This window comes from Hylobates moloch, unplaced genomic scaffold, assembly GCF_009828535.3.
Source record: "Hylobates moloch isolate HMO894 unplaced genomic scaffold, HMol_V3 SCAFFOLD_32, whole genome shotgun sequence".
NCBI classification, from domain to species: domain Eukaryota; kingdom Metazoa; phylum Chordata; class Mammalia; order Primates; family Hylobatidae; genus Hylobates; species Hylobates moloch.
The window spans coordinates 2,124,104-2,132,211 of record NW_026652307.1 but is presented as its reverse complement, the minus strand read 5'-3'; positions in this window follow the sequence as shown (position 1 = coordinate 2,132,211).

The window sequence follows — 8,108 nt, the reverse complement described above, 5'->3', positions numbered from 1 at the left end:
AATAATCTTTTGAACATCATTCCAGGGATATTCCATTCATACACATATTCTATGCATAATTTTGCATAATGACCCTCTTACTGTTTATGCAAGTAAGTACATATAATGTGCATTTTTTTTCTGTACCTTGCTTTTCTCAATTAACAGGGTGTTTGACAAACAGTTCAGCACGAGCGCAGATGGACTTGACTCATTCTCGGAGATGTCCTGTAGCTTTGTATGGTGAACCCCAATTTACAGAGCCATTACCCTTTTACTCTGCATCTATAGTGTTCTTCTCATATCTTTGGGCAAGTCTGAGAATGTTTGTGGGATGAATTCCTTGGCAAGGAGTTGCCAAGTCAAAGGGCACACCCCTTTTTAATCTAGAGGGATGCTGCCAACAGCTCTTCGTGAGTTGCTCTTTCTACTCCCGTCAGCAATGTTCAAGGGCATTGAGTTTCTCATGCAGAGCAATCACGGGGTGTTGTCTGACTCTGTAATGGAGCCAATCTGATAGACACCTCGTCTGCATCGCTCTTATTATAAGTGAGGCTGGGGAACTCTTCATAGACTTTCAAAGCCAACTGTAATTTCCTTCCCTGTGATGTGGCTGTTCCCGTCCTTCAACAGACGGGAGGACACTCTTGGTGTCCTCTCTCCTACTCTATAAAGCTCCTTGCAAGAGGGCGATGGGTAGTGGGCTGGGGGTGGAGGCCATTGAGGGCTGCAGGAGTCTTGGACTCTAAGACCAGCAATGCATTTACCTCTCCATTAATCTTGTTCAAGACATTTGATCTCTTTGGAGCGCGGTTTCCTTCTGAAAGGGGTTTAGATCAGAATAAGGCTAAAAATCTATGAATCTCTAGTTATTGCACAGACAGTTGTGGCTGGCAGTTTACTATCTACTCAGAAGGAAATGGATCTGAGCTTCAGAAGAAAGAATTTAATTTAGATACTGTGGACAACTTCCTGATGTCTCAGGATATTAAACTCTGAAATGAATGATGATAGTCTGGGGTAGAATATGTTTGTAATACAAAGAACTTTGGAAACAAGACGACTCATTTGTCCTAATCAGAAAAGTTTCCTTCTGGCCCTGAAGGAAACCCCTGGCTGGGGGTTTGAAGCTAGTGTGTGCACAGGGGTCTTTGAGGGCCTCAGTGTGTGGTGGGCTTCCTGTTCTCGTAGCTGGGTGCCAAGTTTATTGGCAGTGTTTGGCCCAATTACCTGTTTGACCCTGGAGTTCATGCATTATCTAATTTCATGATTCAAGTCATTACACCTGTTAGGAGCAGACACATTGTCAGTTTTAACTTAATTCCTAAAATTAGCATTATTGAAAAAATGAACTGCAGGGGGAACTCCTGATTTTAATCAATAATTCAAGTGAGCATGGTTAAAGAATGTCAAAATTCAGCAAAAGCATCCAGAGCATCCACAACAATGACCTATGTCTGACATTTTAGGCCACAAAGTGTTCGGGATAACTGAGTTGTCCAGTGAGGGGAAGCAGAAACTGCTCTGAGCACTGAAACTTCTTTCCTTTTGACGGACATCACTGCCGGATACCTTGTGTAGTTTCCTGCCTTAGTGAACAGAACACACTCAGCATCATTTTGCCTTTTCTTAATAACTCAAGGTCCTATTAATAACATCCAATAGGAATTCAGACAACTGACGCTGACCTCTCTGGTTTTGCAGAGCTCTCGAATACTAGCATTTGGGGGAAATTTAAATTGTCCAATTTGGCCTCCTTGATGTAGGGGAGCACTTTTCAGTATCCCAAAATAGAGCCTAAAGAACTTATATTGAGAGGTCTTTAGTGTCTGGGAGACCCTGGACACTGGAGCCAGCTGTACAGTGGGAGTCTTCGTTAGCTAACCACCACCTCCTCAACAACTGCCCTTTTGCCTTCGAATCTTTACCAAGTGCCCACCAAGCACCTACCATGCCCAGGCACTGTTCTCCCTGCTGAGGAGTTAGTGATATGCCAGGAGGCAGATGTGGTTCCTGCCCTCAGGAAGCTTGAAATCTATTGTGGTGACAGGTATCCAACAGAGCCCACCACAGCTACACCTACAAGCATAGGTTGTTACATGCATGACCAAGGAACTACATGGGGTCCCAGCAAAAAGAAGAGCAGGTGATGGTGGCAGGGAACCTGACCTTTGTTCTGGTTTCACAGATGTTTTACCAGGACACAGTTTCCCATGATTAGGGGGTAAATTGCAGTTCTGCTCTTCCTGATCATGTGAACATGGATGATTTAAAAGTCCCTCCCAGAGCCTCCCACTGGCGGAGGCTCCGTGCTGGGAAAGAGCAGCAGAAGTGGGTCTCTGAGTGCTTTGTGTGGAGTAACAGGTTCTTGAGCACACTGGAAGCTCCCAGAACATCACTGCATTGTGGGGAGAACCCAGGACTGTCCACTGGGAACATAGAGCCTCCAACACCCACTTCATCCTCAGAGCGCTGCAGGGACAGATGAGGGATCAGGGCCAAGATCCCCCAGGCACAACCTCATCCCCTTTCCAGGACCTTTATTTTGTGCTACAATTATAGGAAGGGAAAGACTGAAGGAAGAATCTGGTCATTAAACCGAGGGGTGATTTCCGGCCCTTGGAGCAAGAACGGTGCAAAGAATCTCTTTAGACTTGGAGGGAAGATTGGTTCCCTGCAAACCAGAGAAAGAGGTATGTGGGTCAACTGTCCCAGAGTCCTGTTCTTGTGTGTCCTGAGAGAACCTGCAGAAGGAGATGGGGCTCAGGGCTGACATGCCGTAGAGGACCAGGTGAGGTTACCCTCAGGGAGCGGGGGAGGAAACAGGCCAGAGTGACTGCAAACAGCTAGCAGGCTACAGGAACCTGAGAAGGGAGCAACGCCAGCAAGGCGGGATGGGGAGACGGGGAGAGATTAGAGAAAGTCCCGGAGAAGACAATTCCCAGGTCCAGACCAGCTTCCAAGGCCTTCTTTGTGTCTATCTTACAATTACAGAAGAAGCCCCATTTATGAAGTGCCTACTGCATGTTGGCACTGTGTGCTAAGGGTTTCCAATACAGCCGCAACCTGGGTCAGGTCTACACCCCACTGGTGGGAGATTTCTGATGGATTGTGGGCAGCTATTTTTTGTTTTCACAGCCATGGATTTATGGACCTTGGTAGGCATTAGAAAATGTTTCATTACTCATGCAGTCTGGGATCTCACGGTCATTATTGCCTAGGAGTGGGTTCAATTCTATAAACCATCTAGAGTTGATTGAGAGAGAACAGTCTTGCGAGTGGCAGTCCGGGTGGGATGAAGAAGGGGCTGAAATCATAAAGGAGCACGTCAGTTGTTGTGTTTGGGGGACATCGAGCCTGAGTGAGGTTGAACAGCATCCTTCGGAGTGCGCGGCTGTGAAGAGGCTGTGGGTTTCCAGCCCAGGTCTAGCTGGGTCCAGAGCTGGAGCTGAGGGTGCCTGGGCTTTTCTTCCCGCTCAAGGTGTTGGCCCCGGGTACTCAGTGAGGAGACAAAGCCAGCCCGCCCCTGTGCCTCAGCCGCTCTGGACCTCACCTTCACCCTTCTCTGCTCCCTGGACACCACGGTGCAGCTGAGACAAGGCAGCCTCAGGGGCACACACCCTGTGTCACCGGGTAGGTGGACAGAGCCCAAGAAGACCCTGGAGGCACAGCTCATTGTTTGAGTGGAAAGGGTAGCAGGCAGGTTGAAGGGCAGTTCAGAGCATGAGCTTTGGCGGCAGGACTGGGATTCAGTTTGAGGTCTGGCTGCTCCTAACCCGGTGGTCTCTGGCCAGTCCTGCCACATTCCTGAGCTCCAGGCCCCCCTTTTATAAAATAGGGCAAGTTATGTGCTCCCTGGGCTGCCTTGGAGGTCGAATGGAGTCAAGGGGTTGCCCTGTGCCCCAGCCTCAGAGCAGTGTCTGGAGGGCCCCAGAAAAATGCTCCCTTCCCCACCAATCACTGGCTGATGGCCCCTGCCCACCTTTCCCTTGGATGAGGACCTGGAAAGTGGGAAGGGCCAGGTTTTTGTCAGCCCTTTGGTTTTGGGCAGTGCCTGGCACCAGAAAGACATTCTTGGGACAGGCGACAGGCCAAGGCTCTGAGGAGCGACCCTCACTGTGGGGTGAGCCGTAGGGATGGGTGCCCAGGAAGGGGCAGAGCCAAGGAAGGAAGGCAAGGCAGCAGGGCCAAGGGAGAAAGCTGCTGGGCCCCAGGCAGGACAGAGGCCAGCCACTGGGAGAGCAGGGCTTCCCACCCCTGCGCAGGCAGGAAACGGACCTCTGCTCCCTGGCACCTCCTCTGTCCTGTGCAGGAAGCTGGGAGGGCTAGGACCTGGCAGGCAGTCATCACTGCCTCATTCCTGCTTCACCGTGAGTCTGACAGGCGAGGACCCCATCACTTTCCCTGGGAAGATGAGCCCGCTAATAACCAAGTTCAATAAGAGAATCAATTAACACGCCTAGTAGTAGAGCTGCTCACTCTGCCTCCTCCTGGCAGGTGCCTGCTAGGGTCAGATGAAGCCCATAATTACAGCGTCAGGTTTGCAGCCTTTTTCATGGTAATTTGTTCCTGTGAGACAACAAACAAGTATGTATATGTATGTCTGTGTATATATAAATACATAAAGTGTGGTTAAAATGGAGCCTGAGCAGAGGTCCGGGGTACTGGCAAAGACGGACGCATTTAATTTCCTGCATGCTTACTCTGGCTTGAAAGCCTGCAGCTGTGTGGCTGATGTTTCTGAGCAAAAAACACACTGTTCTAGGAAGCCATCTTCTCCATGATTTATCAACCAGCGTTTTGGGAGCCAAATTAATTGCTAAATGTTCTATCGAGTAACTCAACTTTGGCATTGAAGGATCTGGCGCAGGGAGGTTGGAGGTTTGACGACCAGCGGCCTTCTCAGAAGTAGTCCTTTCTGGAAGCAGAGCCCATGCGCAGGGGAACCGGCTGATGGGCTAGAAACCCGGGCTGCAGAAACCATTAGCTTATGTTTCTAGAGAGAGCCTTGCTGCTGTCTCTCAAACGTCTGCAGCTCCGGTGGCCCCCCAGGGTGGCTTACTGGGCTGTGGGCCTGGGCTGTGCTTGTGTCTGCCTGTGGGCATCTGTCTACACAGCTCTGCCAGGCATCTGGAACTCTCTCTGGCATCCTCCCTCTGCAACCCAGGCCAATTTGAGAATCTGGCCTCACCCCTGTCGATGCTTCTCTTGCCCCTGTGCCCCCACCACAGGTGGGGCAGATGGGAAGGCACAAGGAGGTTTTCCAAGGCTGGAAACGGGGCCATGATAACTCAGGAGGTGGCTGCACTCCAGATGTCTCTGGCCATCTTGCTGTTTGGTGCGCCCATCCTGCTCTCGGGCCACACTCGCCCCGCCCAGTCTCTAGGCCTCTTCCTCAGGCTGCGCCCACTATTCAAGGTGTTCCCCCTCCAGGCCTAAAACCCCCGCCGCTCAGGACCCAGCTCCTGGCCCACCTCCTCTGGGAAGCCCTCTGTGAGGGGTTCTAGGCTGGGACTGTTATGACCTCCCACTTGCACCTTGGCTTGGCTCCTGGTACCTCCTGTGTCCTCATGTGGTGAGAGACAGGTGGCAGCCTCCCCACATGTGTGTGTGCATCTCCTGAGGTGCTGAGCACATGGGAGGAGGGGAAGCAAGCTCACTGACGCGGGGAAACCTGTCCTCCAGGCCGCCTGGTTAGAGTTTGCGGGGCGGGTGCAGCCCCAGGGACCGTGTCTCTCAAGTGAGGTCTCCCAGCTCCCAAAGTCGTTTTCTCCTGAGGAACCATGCTAAAAATGCTGGTTCCAGGGCCCTGACAGAACCACGCTCTCAGGAGCCAGCGCTCAGGGTGCCTGGGCTTTTTCTTAGAAGAGGCCTGGGATCTATTTCTGAAATAAGCTCTCTCAGAGAAATCTGACAGGTGCAGAATTTCAGAGCTACAGGCTGAGACAATGGCAGGGGCCTCCAGTAGCCGCCCGTCTCTGGGGCCCCTGGCCCACATGAGGCCCCTCAGGCCCACACACGGTCCCTCCAGCTCACACAGGGTCCCTCCAGCTCACACACGGTCCCTCCAGCTCACACACGGTCCCTCCAGCTCACACATGGTCCCTCCAGCTCACGCACGTTCCCTCCAGCTCACACAGGGTCCCTCCAGCTCACACACATTCCCTCCAGCTCACACACGGTCCCTCCAGCTCACATGGCCCCACATACAGTCCCTCTGGCTCACACACGGTCCCACTGGCCCACACACCACTCTTGCTGCTGAGGTTTTGTGCTTCTGCCAAGCCAGGGGACTGTTCTGTGGCCCTGGAACCACTGTGAAAGCAAACAGCCCTCCGCTGTGTTGGGAGACAGCTCCGGCTCCTCCATCCTCAAATGTGAGAGCTGATGATTGGGGTGGAGGAGGAGGTGAGTGGGGAGGGGGTGGGGGAGAAGGAGGTGATGGGGAAGAGATGAGTGGGGAAGAGATGTGTGGGCAGGAGGTGAGCAGGGAGGAGGTGGAGCAGGGATGAGTGGAGGAAGGAGGTGATAGGGAGGAGGTGAGCAGGGAGAAGATGAGCAGGGAGGAGGTGGAGGGGAAGGAAGTGATGGGGGAGGAGGTGAGGGGGGAAGGAGTTGATGGGGAGGAGGTGAGAGGGGAGGAGCTGAGCGGGGCGGAGCATGTGTCCTCTCTTTAAGCATCCTCTGTGTTCTGCAGAGGCCAAGCAGTCCGGGTGCGCGCCTTCCTCAGTGGCCCATGAAATAACTTTGCTCCCCAGATTCTGAGCGTGGGTTAGAACGTAAGTCCCTGAGCAGCCCCATCTCTGGGCTAGGGCAGGGAGGGCAGGGTCCCCTTTCAGCCTCACACCTAGGATGCACTCGTAGGAGCCCGCCAGGTGTTCTGCCCAACTTAAGGTCTCAAACACCAGCCCAGGGCATTGCCACCTTCCCACAGTCATGGCGATGACGAGCTTGGAGTCCTGCAGATGTCGAGGAGGGACAGGGCTGCACCCCTCACCCTAGCATCACTCCCAGGTCTGCCGGCCACAGAGGGTGGCGCTGGATTCGGTGGGGAAATGTGTGTTTGCACTGGCTGTGCTCTTTACCGTGCACCTCTGGGCAAGTCCTCCTAGGGCCAATGGGAGGAATCGCAGAGGCTTAGACAGGCAGCTGTCTTCACCGCATTCCTTCCTGCTCCCTCTGCTGTGACAGGCTGCTTCCTGCCTGGGAGCTTTGAGTTCAGAAAGCTATGAGCTGCTTTGAATTCAAGGGGCAGGTTCTCTCTCTCTCTAAGGGTCCCTGAGGGAGGGCTGGGGGCGAGTTCAGTAGGGAGGCTTCAGACAAAACCCAAAGAGATAGGCTAGTTTCCTTTCTAGTTAGCCTAGGTGGCCAGTGCCCTGTGGCCACTCGAGCACGTGTCTGTCTGCTCCAGCATGGGGCTGAGGCTCCTGTTCCAGGATTGGGGCTGTCGCTGGTCTCGCGTTCCTTCTTGAAACCCAGATGACCCACCCCAACCTGACCTTTGGACGTGTAGGGCATCTGCTCAGAAGAGGTTGCCCTGTTAGCCTATTGTTCAGCCTTGCCTGGTTGTCCCAAACCTTGAGCCGATCTCTGTAGCCTCAAAAAATCTTAGACTCAGGAGGGAGGGTGGCCCGGAGGACCTCATGTCCTGCATTTGGGGACACAGACACAATCACGGCCTAATTAGACACAACTTGGCTCCCCTTCCATAAAGCTTGTTCAATTTCACTCCCACCTGTGCTATTTTCATGTTTGTTTCTAAATAAATTCACCTTTTAAAAACATTAAATAGATTTCTTTACACGGGGTCAGAAGTGGGAAATCATTACTCCTTGCCATATTTAATAGATGGTAACTGTGAAAAACAGAAACCAAGTGTTACTAGCTAGAGACCCTTGCCTGAAGAGGATTCTGAGCCCGAGTCCAGCTTTGTTCACAAGGAAGGCTGTGAGTGTTCGGGGCCTGTGGATATATTAGACAGAGATTTTTCCTGTCACCGTAATGCCGCGCTTTAGCAAATTCTGACCAAGTGCAGCCCTTCAAACTCCAGGGGGAAACTGAGGCACCAGGTAGCGAAAGGAGAGGCACCAGGTCAAAGGGGAGTCTGATAGCTGGGCTCAGACACCAGC